Raw genomic sequence first — 22,934 nt, 5'->3', positions numbered from 1 at the left:
TCTGCATACCACACTGTTCTAGGGTGGTCGAGGTGCAAGAACATTGACGTGTTTCTCCATTTCTATACTCGTCTACCAGTCCTGTGACGTCTTTCCAGTCTTTCTTCCCTGGTCTTGGATCGCCATATGGTGGCTCCTGTCTTCTGAGCCACCCTGGATACTTAGGGGTGGTTACCCCGACTATGAGGGTTGATGTAGTAAATATAGTTCGTTGTTAATACATTTATTTACACGTTAAATATATCACAGAAAGTAACTGGTGGTATAGTATTTACTTGAAATCGATGTTACCCCCTGGAATCTTAACTGCTAATGAATTTATCTGTTCTCGTAAAAATATAATTAAAGTCGATTATTGTTTATTTACTGTTTTGGTAAGCCAAGGTGAACGTGATTCAAAAGTGCTGACTGTTAATAAACACCCACTGAATATTATTGCAACTCGACCTTGTATCAAATACTAGCATGCATCGATGCAAAAACTAGGTTAATCGTATTTATTAAAACAAACATTATCACGGGCATTTAATTATTAAAAGGTTTATTTTTAATATGATGTTTACTGAGATGCTGTGTATCCCAATTCAAGCTGAAGCAGCTGAACAGTTATTACAGAGGTTACTAATTCCCAATGTTGTACAAGCTAGAGTTGAGACTGATAATCTGATTAGAAGAAATGGTCAATGGAGAACGCTTCATAATCATGATTTTGCTAACTTTTCTGTTTTCGACTTAGACTACCTAAAAGACCTTACGATTGGGATATATCAAATTAAACTGGCACCATCTTACATACAAGATAAAATAATAAGAGAAAATGACGAAGAGTTTCAAATTGATGAGAATATGGATGAACCGGGATTCATAAGAGTTCGAGTATTTTCTAGGTTTCGGCAAGATACAAAATACCAAGTATTCATTTCCTATACGGTTGATGAAGATAATGATGGAGATGAGCCTGTAGAAGAACCGATTAACGGGTACTACTGTACCTGTCAATCTGGTGCGAGAACTGTAGGTACTTGTGCTCATGCCACCAGTGTGTTATGGTTTTTAGGCTTTGCAAGACATCAACCTAATGTTATGTATCCTGACTGGTCATTAGTTAACACGACGTATGATGCATCTAACCGAAATCAGCAAAATGTTAATGTACGAATAGTCGAAGATGATTTAAACCCGATTTTTCCATAGACAATTGTACTTAATATTTAGCATTTACAAACTACCAGGTACTTTGTTTTTTTTGTATTGAAATCAAGTCCATGTTCTCTACCTGTCTTATATCTGATATGCGGGACAAGTTTCATGTCAAGTAATTTATTTTTTTATGTTTTAACAATGTTTTCTTTAATTATTCTTGAACATATTACGAGTGAAATTACCCCCATCCCCCTAGATCCGCCACTGTTCAGTATTTTTCTAAAGATAAGGCGGAACTGCAGTTTTACTGGTATTCCATAACTGAGAAGCATTCATGAAAACATGATAATGCTTATATCGATCTAGCAGCACATTTTATACCGCACTTTTTTAGTTTTCTGAAGACTTTCGGAGGTTTTCTGAAGACTAAAATACGATCCAACTATTTTTGACCACGAGTTCATATACAACACGCAAGTATGTATGAAGAACATGAGTTTCTCTTCTTCTAATAATAAATATCTTCGTTCACTTGACCGTAAATTAGTGCACTTAACGTAAACCGAGCAATCGAATCCAATAACTTCAGAAGGCTGTAACTCGAGAATAGTAGTTATTCAGACCCAGGTGCCATGGACTTTTTTAATCTACACATCAAGAGGTATCATTGACCAAACTTTCATCAAATTTGACCGGGACCACTTTTGCATAAGGAGTGTTGCCTGGTCCTTTAATTCAAAGTTTTTGTTTTGGAATACCTGTATAAATATTTATATCCATGATTATATAACTGAATAGAGTATTGAATACCCTTTTAAGTGAGCTATCACATGGCCCCTACTTGCTTTTAAAAAAATACAGCGATTACGACATCAAGCCCAGATGGATGACGTCATTAGCATGACATATATGCCAAAAAACCATAATTTAAAAATAAAAATTTACTTGTTTCAGGATTTATTTTCAAAATCGCCCACTTACGAACAAATGAATTTATTCCAACCTTTACGTAATCAACTATTCTAAATGGGAAATAAGCCACAATTCAACTAAAAAATTTAATTAACAAAATTTTTTAATCAGTCGTTAATAAAATCATTTTTTTAGTTAAATTGAGGCTTGTTTCCCATTTAGAATTAATAGTTGATTACAAAAATGCCACAATAGACCAGTAAGGATCTGTGAAAAAACGTCTATTTTTAGATGTGAGAGGTGGTATTCGGATTTTTGCAGGTAAAGTTAGGTGACACCTTCAGTAATAATAATTGACTTATACTCCTTCTCAAATATGCCCGGAACATTAATAAAAAAATTAAAATATTTGAAAATTTCGAAAAATGTCGTCATTTTTCTGCTTTCCTTGCTTATAACTTTAAAAATATTAGTTTTGGAACAAAGTCGTAGAGAAATAAAATAAAGATAATTGAATTTTGTATGATATAATACTGGTGCAACTGGTAACGTATTACCTTTTCTGCAATATAGCAATAAATACAAAATAAGGGGGCAAAATACGCCTGTGGTTATTCAATGTTTTTAACCACTTTGGTGGCACTTAGAACCTTAATAATTCGCTTAGGAAATTATTTGTAATACACTTAAACCGTGCACCAAATTTCATTAAAATCGACCCAATAGATTTTTCATAATAAATTTGCAATCTAAATGTTTTTAAAAAAGTTCAAATTTTTTAAAATCTTTCTGAACAAAAAGTAGACCATTTAGAAGTTGGCTAATTTTTTTACATATAAAGAGGTGCTCTACCTATCTAATACACTTTACAGAATTAAAATCGGATTATTTAAGGGGCCTCAGCAATGTTTTAAACTTATAAACAATTTTTTGGCTTATAAACAAATAGCTTTGTTTAATAATAAAAAAATTAGTTTTTAGCAATAGTCCAGGAACTGAAGCTTTTCACCTCGCAATTTTTACAGAATGGATCGATTTGCTTGAAAATTTGAGAACAAGTAGTGGATAGTGCAAGGATTAAAATCTATATGATGCCGAAAGGCGCTTTTACCATGGGGGTGGTTGCCACCCCATCCCGTGGGTGGAAATTTTTTATTATAATTTGACCGCAAAAGTTAATAAAAACATTCATTGTAAGCAAAAAATGTTCTATACATTTTTTTGATAAAATGAATAGTTTTCGATTTATTCGCTATCGAAAGTGTTACTTTTATCTCGAAAAAATAAGTGTTTTTCAATAATATACTAATTTACGATTCACTCAATTTTTGCAGTAGAAAAAATTTTCTCAAACCATTTTTTTGGGAATTAAATAACCTACAATTTCATATTTAAACATTTTTTCGTATCTGTGATGCTAATCTTTCTATTTTGAAGAAATCGACATTTTTACCAAACTACAAAAATTCGTCATTCGCTTTTAACTCCAGTTTTTTAAAAACTAATCTTTCTAAGCCAGTCAAACTTCTACAATCTATTAATAATACATAAATAAAGAAGAATGAATAAGACCAATGACTAACAACATCGCTAACTTACACTATTATGCTTCCAATTGGATTTCTCCTTTTTTTTTTCAAAAATATTTATTGATTTTTTAACCGTAACTTTTCTATTTTTTATCTTAGAAAGTTTGTTAAAATAGAATTTTGTAGATATTTATAAGTTATATAAGCCTGTTAATATTAATTCTTTTTAAAATCATCAGTCGCAAAAAGAGATGACTTTGAAAGGGTTGGTAAAGGTGGTTTTTGCATGTTATTACAAGTTTTAATTATCAATAGCTCACTCAATTTTTACTGTAGTAAAAATTTTTGCAAACCGGTTTTTTGAGAATTAGATACGCTACAATTTCGTATTTAAAGATTTTTTCGTTTCTCTGATGCTAATCTTTCTATTCTGAAGAAAAAGCCATTTTTTTTAAACTACAAAAAATCGTTATTCGCTTCTAACTCCATTTTTTTTAAAAACTAATCATTCTAAGCCAGTGAAACTTCTAGAACCTATTAATAATATAAAAATAAAGAAGACCAAATAAGGTTAATGACTAATTTTAATTAGGGTGGTGATTAGGAGGTTGCTTCGGATCACTTTTTCTCTGAAAAAAGTAGGGACTAACATTCTTTTCAATATACGTCACTTAATTTTTGAGCTAAAGACTTTGTTTTTATTTCTGTTGATAGATATTTTAAAATGCTTTAAATTAGTTCAAACAAGTTATTCTCGAAAAATGCATAGTTTTCCCGTCTTTTGACTTTGTAACTACAGTATTTAGCATTTGACGAAGAAGAGCTAACATTTAATAATGTATAGCTTGATTACTATTGGTCTTAAAAAAACTAAAGGAAACTTTTTTGTTTATTGTTTCAAAAGGTACATTTTTGTTAAGTAAAGTTGTTTTGATAAAACGAAAACTTTTGGAGTTATTAGCCGAAAACTTATTAACAACATTGATTTTTTTGATATAAAACGTAACATTTTCGATAGCGAATAAATCGAAAACTATTAATTTTATCAAAAAAATATATAGGACGTTTTTTTGCTTAGAATTAATGTTTTTACTAACTCTTGAGGTCAAAATATAATAAAAAATTTCCACCCCCGAGATGGGGTGACAACCAACCCCATGGTAAAAGCGCCTTTCAGCATCATATAGATTTTGATCCTTGGACTATTCACTACTTATTCTTAAATTTTTAAGCAAATCGATCCATTGTGTAAAAATTGCGAGGTTTTGTCCTATTTTAAGCTTCATTACTTGGACTACAATGCAAATAATTAAAACCGGTATAATTTGACTTACGCCCGGTTCCACCAACGTGATCTAAGTAAAATCTTAGGTAAGTTTTGCTTAGTCAAAAAAATTTCTTAGTAAAAATTTGCGTTCCACCATACAAGTTTTTACTTAACTTAGCCAAGAAAAAACTTAAATTATCAGAGATACCAACTTTGCCAAATTGTCAAAAGTTCTTAACCTTTTGACTCGTTTTTAATGAAAAAACACCAAAAAAGAAGAAAATTTGTGCAATTTTTGACATTAATGTCATTAGACATTAGAAAATGTCATTTCAATATTTATTGTAAATTGTTATTAGGTATATGATTCTTGTCATGTTCTTGTGTATTTTTCGAAATTATTTGCCCATTTAAAATTAATCTAGTTGAGAATTACTAATTAGTTTAGCATTAATTTAGTTGCTAGTTTTAAAATATAATTGATGTATGTAATATTTTTGATTTGTCAGAGTATGGAAATGGTTTATAAGAATATGAAAAAATTAAAAAAAGAATAAACTTTTCTGATCAAAAAACGGGGAATTGGTTTCCTTGGTGTCCAAATACAAGGACATCATTGAAAATAAAAAAACCAATGGTGTGTATACCAAAGATAAAGAGACTACACTACACTATATTATATACTATAAACTATGATATACTACTTTATACCATGATACTCTTTATATTATATATTAGGGTGGAATTTACAAAAAATAGGAGTATATAAATCAAAATAGATCGCAAAAATGCGAGTTATCCTAACGTAATATCAACAGAAGAAATTTAACCTCACTTATTTGTCAATATATGACAGAAGATGAATTTCAATGCATGCGTGAAGTTAAAATTTTTACTTAAGTCGTCATAATAGGTGACTTAAGCTTAAGCAAAAATATTTGTTCTTAAGTAATTATTTTTCGTTGGTGGAAAGAAACTCAACGGGACTTAAGTAAAAATTGTTTCTTAAGATCAAATTTTCACTTAAGTCACGTTGGTGGAACTGGGCGTTAAACTTTCAAATGCTGTCAGCAGAATGGCAATTTTATTTTTTAATCAAAAGTTATTCGCGTTCAAAAATTGCAATTTTTCGATTTTTTTAAAGTTCCACTGCGTTTATCTCGAAAACTATGCATCCTACGAAAAAACTTGTAAGAACATTTTTTGCTTAGAATTACCAAGAAATACAAAAAAATGTTTTATTTTGCGAAAAATCGATGTTATGTAATTCCTCAAGTTCTTTGTTTATAACAATCTTATCGACATCCGGATCAACTGTTACCCAAAAAATCGTGTTCTACGGGTCAAAAATACATAAAAATCTTGGGTAAGTCCATCTAAATAAAGGAGCCCGTAGCACCCCCTCCTGGTCACAGCACTAATTTGTTTATAAGCCAAAAAATTGTTTATAACTTGAAACCATTGCTGAGGCTGCTTAAATAATCCGATTTCAATTATGTAAAGTGCATTAGATAGGTGGAGTGCTTCTTTAGATGCAAAAAAAATTGACAAATCTTTGTATGTTCTAGTTTTTGTTGTGCAAGATTTTAAAAATTTTTAATTTCTTAAATAAGTTTAGATTCCAAAATTATTATTCAAAATCTAGTAAGTCAATTTTAATGAAATTTGGTGTACGGTTTTAGCACATTACAAAAATTTTCTAAGCGAACTAGGAAGGTTCGAAGTGTAACCTAAGTGATGGAAAATCATTGAATAAATACAGGCTTGTTTTGCCCCCTTATTTTATATTTATTGCTATTTTCCAGTAAGGGTGATACATTAAGACATTTTTCACCAATCGCATCTGATAGAAAATTTAATTATCTTTGTTTTATTCCTATCCGACTTTGTCCCAAAATGAATCGTTTTAAAGTTATAAGCAAAAAAATAGAAAGAAAAAAACGAAATTTTTTGAACTTTTAAATATTTAATTTTTTTTATTAATGTTCCGGGCATATCTGAGAAGGAGCATAAATCAATTAAACGAAGTTTTCACCTAACTTTATCCACAAAAATATCAATGCCACCTCTCACATCCACCTAAAAACAGATTCTTACTGGTCTACAAGGAAATAGCTTCAAAACAACATTAAAAAACCTTTACGTGCTCACTGCGTGTATTCAAACACAACTAATAGGTTTGTTCGTAGTACGATCCAAACGATCAGCAACCGTTGCCAACCATCAGACGCATGCGCAGTTAACCGTTAGCGCTGCGCAGTTAACAGTTAGAGTTTGTAGATTAGGAACGCGCATGCCTCTGATGGTTGGCAACGGTTGCTGATCGTTCTACGAACAAACCTAATAAGACCTTATGACGTTAACAAAAAATGAGATTATTGAAAAGTGCAGTACTACGAAAATGGGCATATTGCAAGTAATTGCAAAATAGAAACAGAGGAAAACAAAACAGATCTCATGTTAATAATCATCTCTAAGTGCCATTTCCACGGCGGAGGTCGGCGATCATCATAGCTATTTGGAATTTAGAGACGGCTGATCTGAAAAGTTCATTTGATGTACATCTGTACTTCAGGTTGCACAGCCACAATATTCTGCATCTCCCTATGCCTCTTTTTTCTTGAATCTTTCCCTGAATAATCAACTGGAGCAAGTTGTATCTCTCTTTAATCTCTGCATTGTGTAATATGTCCGAGATATTCCAATTTTCTTGTTTTGATGGTATGTAAGATTTCTATTTCTTTATTCATATTTCTCAGAACCTCTTTGTTTGTGACGTGTTCTGTCCACAATATTTTCAGAATTCTTCTGTACACTCACAGCTCAAATGATTTCAGTTTTTAATTGATGCCGCATTCAAGGTCCAAGTTTCTATTCCATAAAATAAAGTCGAGAAAACGTAGCACCTAGCCAACCTAACTCTTAGCTCCAAATTCAAATCTCTTGTGCAGAGAATCTTTGTTAAAGTTTGCTATAGCCGTTTTAGTGCAGTCACTGAAGGTGGATATGAGGTATTACCTCCGATTTCGTTCAACCTCCATCGATTTGCATGAAAATTGGTGGGGGGTTAGAGGATATCTCAAAGAACAAAGGTGACATGGTGCCAACCTGTTCTTCAACACCCCTTCTGGGGGGGGGGGGGGTGAAAATTATTTTAATAAATATAACCCCACAGATAGATAGGGGGACAAATGCTAAGCAAAATTTGTTATATAAAGTTATTAAAATAAATCAAAACTTTTTGAGTTATTTAAGATCAAAGATTTTAATTTGTCGTCAGAAAAATGCATGTTTTTAAACGATTTTTCATAAATAACTCAAAAACTAAGTTTTTACAAAAAGGTATTAACACCAAAATTGAAGCTACTAGAAAATGAAATAAACTCCTTATTAAAAGAACCTTTTAATGTTAACTAAAAGTGAGTTATAGGTAATTGAATGTATATTTTTTTCGGCGAGTACCTAAATCTAGGTATTCAAGCTTAAATTACGGGAAAATGATGCATTTTATAACATAAACTTATTAAACATTTGTGAAAGTACTTAGAAATATATATCAAATGAGATCCCGAACAAGTTTATAACATTAAGAATTATGCTCCAAAAATTTTTCAAACTTTATCTTTTAAAAATTGTTCAAAAAAATGGTATCGTTTTTTTTAATAACTCCGTTAATTTTTAAGATATCAGGTTCATCTAAAAGCAATTTAAAACATAATTCCAAGGGCTATTAAAATGCATTGAACTTAGTCTTTTAGACCTATTAATTTTTTTAAAAATCAAAGGTTAAATGGCCACGGTTGAATGGTTCACGCAGCAAAATTTAAGCTTTAAACGTTTCTCTCTCGGATATTTTTCACCCTACAGAAATAGTAAAAAGTTAGAATATTTCATATAGACAAAAATTAAAATTTTGGGTATACCTATATCATTTTTTGCATATTGAGTATTTTTGGAGTTATTACTGAAAGAAAATTAGAATGACGATAATTTTAAAAATTCTGATTTTTTAAATTATATCTTTTTTTAAAAAATATGCATTATAAACTCTTCTAAACTCTTGTAAGGATTACTATAAATTTTAATTTTTGTGGAAATGACGTTGTTTTATTTTTCACTTTTTCCTAAAAAATTCGAAAGGGTTCTCTTATTTTCATCATAACTTGCTTAATTTTGATGCTATTAACTTCTTCTGGAGCTCATTTGATAGGTATTCCGAAGTACTTTGACATTAGTAGGTATATTTTATAAAATGCATCGTTTTCCCGTTATTTGAGCTTGAATACATAGATTTGAGTACTCGTCGAAAAATATATACATTCAATTGACCATAACTGACTTTGAATTAACATTAGTTTAGTTTTTTACGTAAAGACCGTATTCAATTTTTTAATATCTTCAATTTAGGTAATAATGACTTTTTTGTGAGAGCTCATAGTTTTTACGTTATACGTGAAAAACAGCCTTAAAACATGCATTTTTTTACGAAAAAATAAAATCTTTAATCTTTAATAACTCAAAATGTATTGATTTATGTTAATAACTTTATATAACAAATTTTGATTATAATTTGTCTCTCTATCGATTTATGGTATTATTTTTAATTAAATAATTTTCACCCCCGAAAAGGGGTGGCATCCACCCCCAGGGTGAAAGCGCAAGTTAGAATCATGTCATCTTTGTTCCTTGAGGTATCCTCTAACTGCTCATCAATTTTCATGAAAATCGAACGAGGTTAAACGAAATCAGAGGTGAAAACATTCAGTGACTGCACTATTTCTATACTGATTTTGATTTCCTGGTAGTTGGTAGTACCCATTTGTGGAGTTGATCAGTGTTCCAAGATTGGTCTACTCGTTCTACATTGGTTTCGTTTATGAAATTATTCTCGTTATTTCTTCGAGTTTTCGATATTCTCATAAATTTTTGTCTTCTTGGTGTTCATTTTTAGAGCGTATTCTTGGCCAAACTCCTCTATTCTGGTCATCAGCCTCTGCAGATCCCCAATATTTCCAGCTATTTCGACCGCAAACAATTTGCTGATCATTAAAATCTTTAGGTAAACGGAAAGTGATACCGTTGGAAGAACAATTATTTTTGTTTACGTTCCTAAAAATATGTGGTTCATCAGGTTCACACATGAAAAAGAAGTTTATTACTAAACTGTACCTAAAATTAATCCAGTGATTTAAATTTAGACAGTAGCAATGCATAAAATGCTCCAAAACATTATTCAAACACTTGTAAAATTGAGCAAATCTTCACGGAAAATTGTTTTTGCAATAGTGAACATAAACGTCAAAATAAATCCCATAATAAACATTTGTTTTCACTCCTGTCTCAAAACCTAATTATTAACATAATTCGTTTAAGGTTTTTGACGATAAACGTTGCCCCGTGTCATGCCCCATGTCATTTAGATTGTATATTTTTTCACATATTATATATTTTTTCATTTAAAACAGATAGTGGTAATGAAAACATTATTATTTTATATTGATGCGATAGTGATAAATAGGGTCAGTCAGTGATGGGTCGTTGTTCATATCGTATGCATAACCTTCTTTTATCAGTGTTTTCTGTATAAACCATTGGGTAGTGTATTAAGTTCTTCAGTTCGAATGCACTCAAAATTTGGTAAGTTTAAAGTATTGTGTGCTTTGATTGGGTGCTTTATAGTATAAAGTTAGGTTTAGGCCAAATATTAAACAGACAAATTTGTTCTAACGATCTAATTGTTTAAATAGGCAGTTCAACAACTAATTATATAACTGACAATATAATGGCAGTTCGAATCTAATATTCCTTACAAACAATATTACCAGACAACGGCAGTTCCCGCCAGTGGCGCACATCCACACTCCCCTACACGCGACACTATATATACACGAAATTTTCGATTTTATAAATCTGACTGTATTGAAAATTGTGCCAACTCCCATCTTAATGTTCAGGAAAAGACTCACCCATTCATATATCAACCATCCATTTTGGTCCAAGGGTGTGGATTTTACAGCCCTTCCTATTTAGGGTCTGTTTTTCGTTCTCGTCCCCAAAACTCCCAAAAAGTTCGAAAATTTAACTCCGATCTTTACGTCTTCTGATAGTACTGATCATTACCTTTCTAATGCATGTCTAATTTTGAAAATCGGTTATACCATTCAAAAGTTCCCGAGCTCAGAAATATGACTCAATTTTTATTTAAAAAGGGGGAAATGTTTGTCGATATGTATGTATGTATGTATGTATGTGGAAAAGTTAAACCGATCTGAATTTTTTTTCTGTGTTTGAAGAGGGGGTCAGGGTCGATTCAGAACCAATGTAGTTTGTGACTTTTGACCACCCATAAGCCAGCTATAGGACTTGGTAGGTACAAAACGGCATATTTTTTGGGGGTATATATCTTTGGTTCAAGAAGAGACAGAAGAACACCGAATACACCAGATCAATAGTATTGAGTTAAGCTTTCAAATGCTGTCTAAGCCGCCATGATCAGACATACACACGGCTCAGTATAGCCGAAAAACTGAAAAACTAAACTTTGAATATTTTGGTTTTTCGACAATTACTCAAAATTTCAAACTACGAATTGCGCCAATAACTGAGCGTTTGTAGAAGGACTCCAGGCAAATCTAACGGTGTATACCTCATATCTGGGAAAATTCGAATATTTAAGTTATAGGCTTCATAAATATGAACAAATCTATTTCTTAAGGGAAAAACGGTTTTTGAAGCTCAATAATTCCTGTAATAGCTTTAGTTATCATACTTGGCCTTAGATTCATCAGATACTACATGTTAGTACGTTTCAAACTCATGTTTAGTGATCAAAATCGGTTAAGCCGTTTAGAAGTTATTAAGCTACAAAAGTATAATACAATTAACGATTACTCTCTAAATGGTTTATGTAGTTGTAGTGGCTACGACGCTAAATTTGATCTGGCAACGGGCAATTCGAGTTCATTTACCGGCCATTTCAATATTTTTTTTCAATCTATTTCGAATAGAAAAAAATCTAGTGTACATTCGATAAACACTAGATCCATTTGGGAGATAATGCGACAAAGGCGACTATTTATAAAGCTTAACGTGTAATTAAGAAACATTGCATTTAACTTCATACATTTAATTTATAAATAACTTTGAAAAACTCCTGATACAAGAATAAAAAACCGCTAAACGCCGTAAAAATGAGTGGCGCATACAATATTCCCGCTACAAAAGATCTGATATGAATATTAGGTACGTGGCGCGAAAATGTATTTTCATTTTGATGCAAAACAAAATTCTAGTTTTATTTTAAAAGATTTTTCCATAATATTTACCAAATTTGAAGTAAAACGCGCCACAAAAGAGTAACTTTGATACTGTTTGAATTTTGAAACTCTTTTGTGGCGCGTTTACTTCAAATTTAGCAAACATTATGGAAAAACCTTTTAAAATAAAACTAGGATTTTGTTTTGCATCAAAATAAAAATACATTTTCGCGCCACGTAATATTCATATCAGATCTTTTGTAGCTGGAATATTGTATGCGCCACTCATTTTTACGGCGTTTAGCGGATTTTTATTCTGTTTTACAATACAACAACTGAAAAATACAACTATAAATAGAAATAGTTTTGTCTAAAATCTGAATCCAATATTTTTGTATATACTTCTTCTTCTTAAGGTGCCGTCTTCTTTGAAGGTAGGCGTTCATCACGACTATTTGTATTCTGTTTACAGCTGCTCTAAAAAGCTGAATATACAAGCAATTAAACCACTCCCTGCAATGACATTCGTCGCCTTGAACTGCTAGGTATTTTGTTTCTCTTATCACGTGCCCAAGGTATTGCAGTTTTCTTCATTTTTTTGTACCTTCCAAATTTAGCCATCATCATTATCATCGGCTCTACAACCCATGGTGGGTCTTGGCCTCCCATGGGTTGACACATCTTATTTTAAATTAAAAACAATTCTCAGGAACTGAGACCTTAGATTAGAACTGAGAGTATGAGCTCTGAGATGCTACGTGTTTTCGATACTGCAATTTGGGCTTGAAAGCTCGACATTGAAGCAAGAGCATATTAATAAGCTACAGCCCCGTGAAATGTAGTGTTACAGGAGAATGCTTAAAATAGCATGGACAAAGAAGAAAACTTACACGAAATTAGTTCAAAAAATGGGCAAAGAATACCAAATAATAAACACGATAAAAATAAGAAAGTTACAATATAGTCCAGAGAAATAAGATTTTTCTCGTGACACATCCCCCTCCAGGCCGAAACCAAATTTTTTGAGTAGTATGGACATCTATATTAATAACCTATATCGACCCATGCAACGAAGACTTAAAACGTTACATTTGACTTACTATTATGGTATTATTTTTCTTTTTAAGCTTTATTTGGCAGAAAAGTATGGTAAATCAAGTATGAATTTTAAGGCAACCAGTAAAGCATTTGTATGTATATAGTAAGTTTACTGACCCACACGCCTGCAGGCGAAAACCATAGTAAGTTGAGTTACTGTAGTCTTCGTTGCAAGAAAGAGCGGAAGGTATTGCAGATTTTAGGTAAAAACTGTTTGACTTACTATAGTTTTCTCTAGTAAGACTCTAATTTTAGTTATTCCGATTAACTATAGAAATGTGTTTTATTATAATTTTTTAAGTAGTACTGCTTTGCTTCAATAAATGTGTTACTAGTAAGTCTAGTCTAAAATAAGTATTTTTTCGTTAACTGTTTCGACGAAAACTATAGTAAGTCTACAAAATTTAGCAAAAACCTATTTTTTGTTGTGTTTGATCTGTGAAATCCCTTAAAACCATTTAATATATAATATAACAGAAATTTAAATTTGTAAGACGTATTTCTTCCAAAGATATATTTACTGTTACTAAGTATAGAGTAAGTATGTTTTTTTCCTTAACTGCTTCGACGAAAACTATAGTAAGTCTACAAAATTTAGCAAAAAAAATGTGTTTTTTGTTACGTTTGAACTGTGAAACCCTTTAAAACCCTTTACATACAATATACCAGAAATTTCAATTTGTAAGGCGTATTTGTTCAAAAGATATCGTCATTTCTTAGAGCGATCTCTTTGCGAAAAATTTTCAACCGCGATTATCTCAGTTCAACCAAAAGTGAGTTACAATATTCTTCGTTGCATGGGTCGATATGTTTCCTGCAGCCGATTTTAATGAAATACATAGTTATAAACAAATTAATATCAAAAAACGGTCAATTTTCGCTTTTTTCGTCTATTACTAAAAAGTGAAGCATTCTAAACAAATTTGAGAGTAAGAAACTCATAAATCATTTACGAAAACTTCAATATGGCGTTCGCTTATTATGTCTATCCTTATTTGTTGCTTAGAAAATTGCAAAATAAGTCATACATTTTGAGATTATATAAATGTTCATAACTTATGTAAAAATTAAGTTAGAACCTTCTTATTACACGGAATGCTGAGACTTCTTATGCTTAAATTATATTTTAAATTTTAAAGCAATTGGTCAAATAGTTGAAAAGTTATTTAATTTGTTTATCCCAAATTCATTTTTTTTGCAACACAATAAGTCAGAAAATTGTGAGGTTACAGTAATACTTCGGACAGTTTATAAAAGAAGAACATTTTATACTATTAACTTAATAAAAAAAAATGACAAAACGTAATTTTAAACAGTGTAAAATTATTTTGCAATACTTGTCGATTTTTTGCTTATTTATAAACAATTTGAATAACTTTTTAACCGTTACCCGTAGAAAAATTATTTTTTCATATTTAGAAAGACTGAATTTTTATACACATCTAGAAATAAAACAATTGTCTTTTGACAATTAGGGACGGAGTTAGCCCCCCCTATTTTTAATTCACATTTTCTTCCAAAATAATTTTGCCATATTTAGAATTATTTTTTGTCATTTTTTTTTAATTAAACTAAGAGTGTAAATCTTCTTCTTTCATAAACTGTCCAAAGTATTATTGTAACTACATCATTTTCTGACTTATAGTGTTGCAAAAAAATTAATTTGGGATAAACAATTTAAATAACTTTTAAACTGTTTACCCAATTGCTTTGAAATATAGGGTATAATTTAAGAACCAAAAGTCTCAGCATTCCGTGTAATAAGAAGGTTCTAAGTTAATTTTTACATAAGTTATGAATATTTATAAAAACTCAAAATTTATTATTTATTTTGCAATTTTCTAAGTAACCAATAAGGATAGACATATTCAGCGAACGTCATATTGAAGTTTTTTATACGATTTATGAGTTGCTTACTCTCAAATTTATTTAAAATGCTTAACTTTTAGGTAATAGACGAAGAAAGCGAAAATTTACCGTTTTTGATCTTCATTTGTTTATACCTACATATGTATATCATCAAAATTGGATGCAGGAAACATATTATAGGTTATTATTATAGATGTCCATACTACTCAAGAAATTCGTTTTCGTCCTGGAGGGGGTTGTGATACCAACAGGATATTTTTTTCCTTATTCCTCTGAACTAATATCTGGGATTTTAGTATAAAAGGCCCGGTTTCAGGTAAAATTTAAATATGTTTTCTGGTAAAATTTCTTTTGCTTTATTATGGGAGTACCGTCTAGTCAGTGTTAATTGTCAAAATACCAACTCTGTCTACCTCGATTGCTTATCGCTCCGGGTGGGTCTTAACAATGGGCCAGGTCAGATAAATTTAATAATATTTACGACCGCACTAATTGCTCTCAACCATTTACTGTTGAACAAACCATACCTACTTGGACAAGATTTACTAAATAACTATGCTCTATATATGTCTGTTATTTGTAAAATTATAATAATATTGTTTAGATCCCTCGTTTATGTATGTGTAGAACGCTTCACCAGTTGGTAAATGGACCTGGTGAATAACTCTTGTTCTCCACACAAGACCGGAACCAACTTCTTTAGTGGTTGATAACGTAGACTGTGATTATCTTTGTCGAATCGAAACAAGGTGTAAATCGGAGTTTAAATGAATAATAAAACTTTGATGTTATTATTTTGTTTTGTGATACTAATACTATTTACAATTACTGTATATAGTGCGCATACAATATTCGAGCTACAAAAGATCTGATATGAATATTACGTGGCGCAAAAATGTATTTTCATTTTAATGCAAAACAAAATTATAGTTTTATTTTAAAAGATTTTTCCATAATATTTGTTCAATTTCAAGTGAAACGAGCCAAAAAAGAGTTTCAAAATTCAAACTGTATCAAAGTTACTCTTTTGTGGCTCGTTTCACTTGAAATTGAGCAAATATTATGGAAAAATCTTATAAAATAAAACTAGAACTTTGTTTTGCATCAAAATGAAATAGTTATTTTCCTAACTAGTGCGGAAAGTGATACTTTCACGCACAAGACTGCCGTTGACCTGAACGACGTGATAGCGGAGTTCGGGCAAGCAGTCGAATGCGGGGAAGACACTTTCCGCATGAGTTAGGAACAATATTTTTTCTAGGGCCGTAAGTTTGGATAAAAGCCACAAAAAATATAGTTATATCAATTTTTTTTAGAAGTGAAAATACACAAATTAATTCTTTGACAAGGTTGTCAAAACCAAACTTTCAATATAATGGGTTACCACGACGACGATATTGGTTTCCATGACGACGATTCAAAACCGTTGTAATTGTCTACTGATCTGACTTTTAAATATTATGTCAAAATAATTTTATTTCTTCGAATTATCAGTAGTAATTGCACAAGAGCTCTGAAATTATTGCATTTTTCCCGAGTGACACTTTGATAGTTTTAATTTCACGAGCCGAAGGCGAGTGAAATTATGTCAAAGTGTCACGAGAGCAAAAATTCTATATTAATTTCAGAGTTCGAGTGCAATTTGTTGCGATTATTTCATGAATAAAACTGTTCAAAACCAAAATTTTATTGCAATTTATTTATGTAAGTACAATTTAGTACCATTAAACACAGAGTTTTTATAAATACTTGACGATTGAAAGTCATCACTGTTATAATTTTTAAAATATTAATTGTCATTAATGTCACTGAATGTATTTTTTCGTAGCAACGAAGGGTATCTGACGTAATATACTTAACGACGGGAGATTATCAGAAATTATCGATTTAATTCAGATTTCTGTAGCTTTCTATTGGTCAGAATCTCCTATGAATGAAATAATCAGTAGTAATTGCACAAGAGCTCTAAAATTATTGAATTTTTCCCGAGTGACACTTTGACAGTTTTAATTTCACGAGCCAAAGGCGAGTGAAATTATGTCAAAGTGTCACGCGGGCAAAAATTCTATATTAATTTTAGAGTTCGAGTGCAATTTGTTGCGATTATTTCATGAATAAAACTGTTCAAAACCAAAATTTTATTGTAATTTATTTATGTAAGTACAAATTAGTACAATTAAACACAAAGATTTTATAAATATTTGACGATTGAAAATCATCACTTTTATAATTTTTAAAACATTAATTGTCATTAATGTCACTGAATGTATTTTTTCGTAGCAACGAAGGGCATCTGACGTAATATACTTAACGACGGGCAATTATCAAAAATTATCGATTTAATTCAGATTTCTGTAGCTTTCTATTGGTCAGAATCTCCTATGAATGAAATAATCGCGCTAATTTTATTAAAACATGAACACAATAAGATTGAAATAAATTAGTAAATAATATCTAAATATTAGTTTATTGCATGTATTATAATATATTATAATACCATATTACAAGGTATTTTACTTTCCCGCACGCCGTGCGGGAAAATTTACTATCACGCACCCCGTGCGGGAAAGTGCAACTTTCGGAGACGGAATGCGTGCGTGAAAGTGGCTCTTTTAGCACGACCGTAGAAAAATACATTTTCGCACCATGTAATATTCATATCAGATCTTTTGTAGCTGGAATATTGTATGCGTCACTCATTTTTACGGCGTTTAGCGGTTTTTTATTCTTGTATCAGGAGTCTTTCAAAGTTTTTTTTGTCACCTAAAAAGAGTTGTCACCTAAACTTTGCCATGTAAGGTTCTACCTACAATTTCCCAACCAATATAGTTGATGTCATCTGATGCCAGGCGTTCATCTGGAAATATTTTTAACATCCTTTAAAATCAGATAATATAATGTAACCCCAACTGTTTAATATCAGACGAAGTAGTTTTCAATTTTAATACTAAATTATTAATATTGAAAATATTAAAAATATTTCTAAAAGATTTTTAAATTGAAAACTTATTGGTACACTTTCCTGGTGACACCTCCAAGACTTCTACAATTTGCAAGTCAAATGGATGCTGCAGTGAAGACGAGAAGGAAGGAATTCTACACTATGCAATTCACATCCCCCGTCTGCAGCTGGTAAAGTTCCAACAGAAAAATGCACCTAGTTACTCTACGGAGTAATACGACTATAAAATAAAAATGTATACCATTTTTATTCAGTTGCAATGCGAAGGCAAAACAATCTTACTTTTCAATTAGAATACGGAGTGCAGTCCAGTCCCTTGAATCGCGATTTTCGGCTCTTATTGGAGCCTTCATCGGAAAGAACGTAGCCACTGTTCTCCATATTTTAACCGATTCGCATCGAGAGGTTTTCCCTCCCATTGCAACTGAAGTGATGATAGTAGGTGGCTAGCGCCATCTGGCATTGAAAGACGAAGTAGTTTTCAATCCTAATAGTAAATTATTAATATTGAAAATATTAAAAATATTTCTAAAAGATTTTTAAATTGAAAACTTATTGGTACACTTTCCTGGTGACACCTCCAAGACTTCTACAATTTGCAAGTCAAATGGATGCTGCAGTGAAGACGAGAGGGAAGGAATTCTACACTATGCAATTCACATCCCCCGTCTGCAGCTGGTAAATTTCCAACGGAAAAATGAACCTAGTTACTCTACGGAGTAATACGACTATAAAATAAAAATGTATACCATTTTTATTCAGTTGCAATGCGAAGGCAAAACAATCTTATTTTTCAATTAGAATATCGAGTGCAGTCCAGTCCCTTGAATCGCGATTTTCGGCTCTTATTGGAGCCTTCATCGGAAAGAACGTAGGCACTGTTCTCCATATTTTAACTGATTCGCATCGAGAGGTTTTCCCACCCATTGCAACCGAAGTGATCATAGTAGGTGGCTAGCGCCATCTGGCATTGAAAGACGAAGTAGTTTTCAATCCTAATAGTAAATTATTAATATTGAAAATATTAAAAATATTTCTAAAAGATTTTTAAATTGAAAACTTATTGGTACACTTTCCTGGTGACACCTTCAAGACTTCTACAATTTGCAAGTCAAATGGATGCTGCAGTGACTCCTTCCCACTCGTCTTCACTGCAGCATCCATTTGACTTGCCAATTGTAGAAGTCTTGGAGGTGTCACCAGGAAAGTGTAAAAATAAGTTTTCAATTTAAAAATCTTTTAGAAATATTTTTAATATTTTCAATATTAATAATTTACTATTAGGATTGAAAACTACTTCGTCTTTCAATGCCAGATTTCGCTAGCCACCTATTATGTTTACGCATATTACATACAATGTTGTATACATGCAACGGTTAAAAATAGTGTAGCGACCGCTTGACTAGCAATTAAAAACAAAAGGGTTTTCGATATTGTATTGCAAAAATCTCTTCGGGACTTCATCAATCGATATTCTTAGAATATTTACGTACCTTGGTATAATTGAAATTTTCGGTGTTTTACATAGTTTTTGAGGTAATTAACTATTTCAATGTGAAATAAGCCACAATTTTACCAAAAAAAAAAATGATTTTATTAACGTTTCAACGCCCAAGTCGGGTGTCGTTGTCAAAATACAAAATAATACTAAATTAAACAAAAATGTGGTTGCTTAGTATTAAAAATAGTTGATTATAAAAATGCCACAAGGAAATAGCTTCAGAACAACATTAGTTTTTGAGGGTTAAAAATGGCCGATTTTACAATTTCTAAATTTTCAATCGCTTATATCTCGAAAACTATCACATTTACAGAAAAGTCACTTAAGGTATTTTCTATTCGGAACGATCCAAAAAACCTAAAAAAAATTGTCTGATCCAAAAAAATTAATTTTAGGAAAAAGAAACAAACGTTTAAAAATTTTTTTGACTTTTTGATCCTGGCAACATACAAATTTGTTAAGAGGGGAGATTTTCAAGCAAGATGGTAAAAAAAATTGAATCGAAATATTTTTCCGCACATATATTTACGAATGTTACATATACATGCAACGGTTGCCAATCAAGCGCCGCGCCCGCTTGATTGGCAATTAAAAAACAAAGGGGTTTTCGATATTGTATTGCAAAAAACTCTTCGGGATTTCATCAATCGATGTTCAAAGAATATCTCCTTACCTTGGCAACATCGAAATTTTCAATTTTTCACATAGTTTCTGAGGGTTAAAAATGGCCAATTTCGCAATTTTTAAGTTTTTAATCGCTTATATATCAAAAACTATCAACTTTAGAGAAAAGTCACTAAAGATCTTTTCTGTTTGAAATGATCCAAAAAACCTAAAAAAAGCTTTGTTCGATAAAAAAAATAATTTTAGGAAAAAAAACAAAAAAAAAACATTTAAAAAAATTTTTACCCACTTTTGGCCCTGGCAACATGCAAATTTGTTAAAAGGAGTCCTTTTTGAGTAAGATTGTGCAAAAAATCCGAATCGGAATATTTTTCCTAGCGGATGCGCAGCGGCTTTCTGAACTATTAGTAGTTCTGTTATTGTTAACACAGGACAAAAAAATGTTTAGTAATTAAATTGTGGCTGCTCTTAAATTGTTGAATATTTTTATTGTGTGTGTACGTTTACTCCAATACTTTGTTTCTGTAGCAGAAAAAATGTACGAGTTTCAGTTAAGTCACATCCTGAGATAAATCGATAGTGTACTTAGTTATCACTAATTATTCACTATTTTGATGAATAATAGCAAATACTAATTTATTCAATCTTTGTTCTAAACAATGGTGTACAGTAAACAAAATGTAAACAATACATCATTACTAATGCAAACTATGTCCATCTTCGAGTTTCTGTCTGGATATACACCGTGCGTTAACTTTAATTTTAGTACAGGCATCTTATTGCAGAAGCTTTAATCGGAGAGTGTTTGAGTTTCGCAATTTTACACAGGGTGTCCCCGAAAATAGTGCGTTCCTTAAAGTTATAGGTAGAAGGTACAATGTAGAACAAAAAAGTCTTATAACATTTTTTTTTAAATTGATCCGTTTGACCAAAAAACGAAAATACATTTTGATATACAAATTGACGTCTTGCAATAAAACTCAACTCAAAAATCTAAAGATTAAAAAGTAGGTTTGTAGGTCAGTTGCATCTGGTAGGTAAAATAATGTAAATATCAACTAAATCCACATCCATTATTTTGCAGGTAGGTACCTACCATGTCAACAACCCCAAAAATCACACCTCAAAGTAAATAAACAAGGGGATATTACTTTAATTTTCCACAGTCACAGCAAGTTCTTTTAGGGCAACGTTGCCATGTCATTCAAATTTATGGAAATAAAAATTCACTTATATGGAGAACAATGTAATTTTTTTCTTGGAAACGGTTTACTTTAGAAACAAATGTTATAGGACTTTTTTGTTCTAAATTGTGTATTATATCCATACCTTAAAGGACCGCACTATTTTCGGGGACACCCTGTATAAAAGTTCATTAAATATTAAAAGGAAATTATTTCTACGTCGCGCGTCGTACCGACGCGACAACTCCATCTAATTGTCGAAAATTACAAGAACTCACAAACCCATGACTTAAGGATTAAGGAATTTTGGCACTTATAGTCGTTCTCCTTAAATGAGTAGCTACACATTTCCCTAATGTAACGCTACCCGTTCGATGTTCCTATAGGTACTAAAAGCAGAAATAAAACATGAAACAAAACATGAAAAGAATAGAAAATCTCAAGGCCCTGATAATATTTATTTTAGTCCAGAAATCCACTGAGTATCCGCTAGGAAAAATATTCTGATTCGGATTTTTTGCACAATCTTACTCAAAAAGGACTTCTTTTAACAAATTTGCATGTTGCCAGGACCAAAAGGTGGGCAAACATTTTTTAACGTTTTTTTTTGTTTTTTCCTAAAATTATTTTTTTTGCATGGAAAAAAGTTTTTTTAGGGTTTTTGGATCATTCCAAACAGAAAAGGTCTTTAGTAACTTTTCTCTAAAAATGATAGTTTTTGACATATAAGCGATTAAAAATTGAAAAATTGCGAAATCGGCCATTTTTAACCCTGAAAAACTATGTGAAAAACTGAAAATTTGAATGTTACCAAGGTAGGTAGATATTCTTTAAACATCGATTGATGAAATCACGAAGAGTTTTTTGCAATAAAATATTCAAAACTCCTTTGTTTTTAATTGCTAATCAAGCGTGAGCGACACTATTTTCCACCGACAATGTGGTGCAAATGAAAGGAATAAATTCGTTATTTCGTAAGCCGGCGACTTTAAGAAAAAATCCCGAAACAAGTCGATTTTTATTTTTAAGTTATGATATTGTGGCATATATGGTATACTAGTGACGTCATCCATCTGGACGTGATGACGTAATCGATGATTTTTTAAATGAGGATAGGGGTCGTGTGCTAGCTCATTTGAGAGGTTCTTCAATTCTCTATTCAGTAATATAAACATTTACATAATTATTTATTCAGGGTGTACAAAAAATTTTTATTAAATTAAATTATTTGACAAAAAAAGAAGTAAAAGGACACCCTGTATAAATAATTATGTAAATGTTTACATTACTGAATAAAGAATTGAAGAACCTTTCAAATGAGCTACGACACGACACCTATTCTCGTTGAAAAAAATCATCGATTACGTCATCACGCCCAGACGGATGACGTCACTAGTATACCATATATGCCACAATATCATAACTTAAAAATAAAAATCGACCTGTTTCGGAATTTTTCCTTAAAGTCGCCGGTTTACGAAATAACGAATTTATTAGCAATTAAAAAACAAAGGGGTTTTGAATATTGTATTGCAAAAAACTCTTCGGGATCTCATCAATCGATGTTTAAAGAATATCTACCTACCTTG

The 22,934-nt window shown here is 31.4% G+C and overlaps 1 protein-coding gene across 6 annotated transcripts in view; it reads left to right on the top strand.

Annotated features, from left to right (window-relative positions):
- Positions 1-22,934, top strand: part of LOC114331819 (protein croquemort) — a 317,116-nt gene that overhangs the window by 205,169 nt on the left and 89,013 nt on the right. Inside the window, exon 1 of one of the 6 annotated variants that reach the window (XM_028281485.2) lies at positions 10,328-10,488. The exons of the other annotated variants lie outside the window; for them this stretch is intronic. The gene's annotated coding sequence lies outside the window, so the exon portion shown is untranslated. Of the gene's footprint in view, positions 1-10,327; positions 10,489-22,934 lie in introns of those variants that run through there. 6 annotated transcript variants of the gene reach the window in all.

Source organism: Diabrotica virgifera, chromosome 2, assembly GCF_917563875.1.
Source record: "Diabrotica virgifera virgifera chromosome 2, PGI_DIABVI_V3a".
Lineage (NCBI taxonomy): Eukaryota > Metazoa > Arthropoda > Insecta > Coleoptera > Chrysomelidae > Diabrotica > Diabrotica virgifera.
The sequence above is the reverse complement of the archived record's forward strand: the minus strand, read 5'-3'. Positions and strand labels throughout refer to the sequence as shown.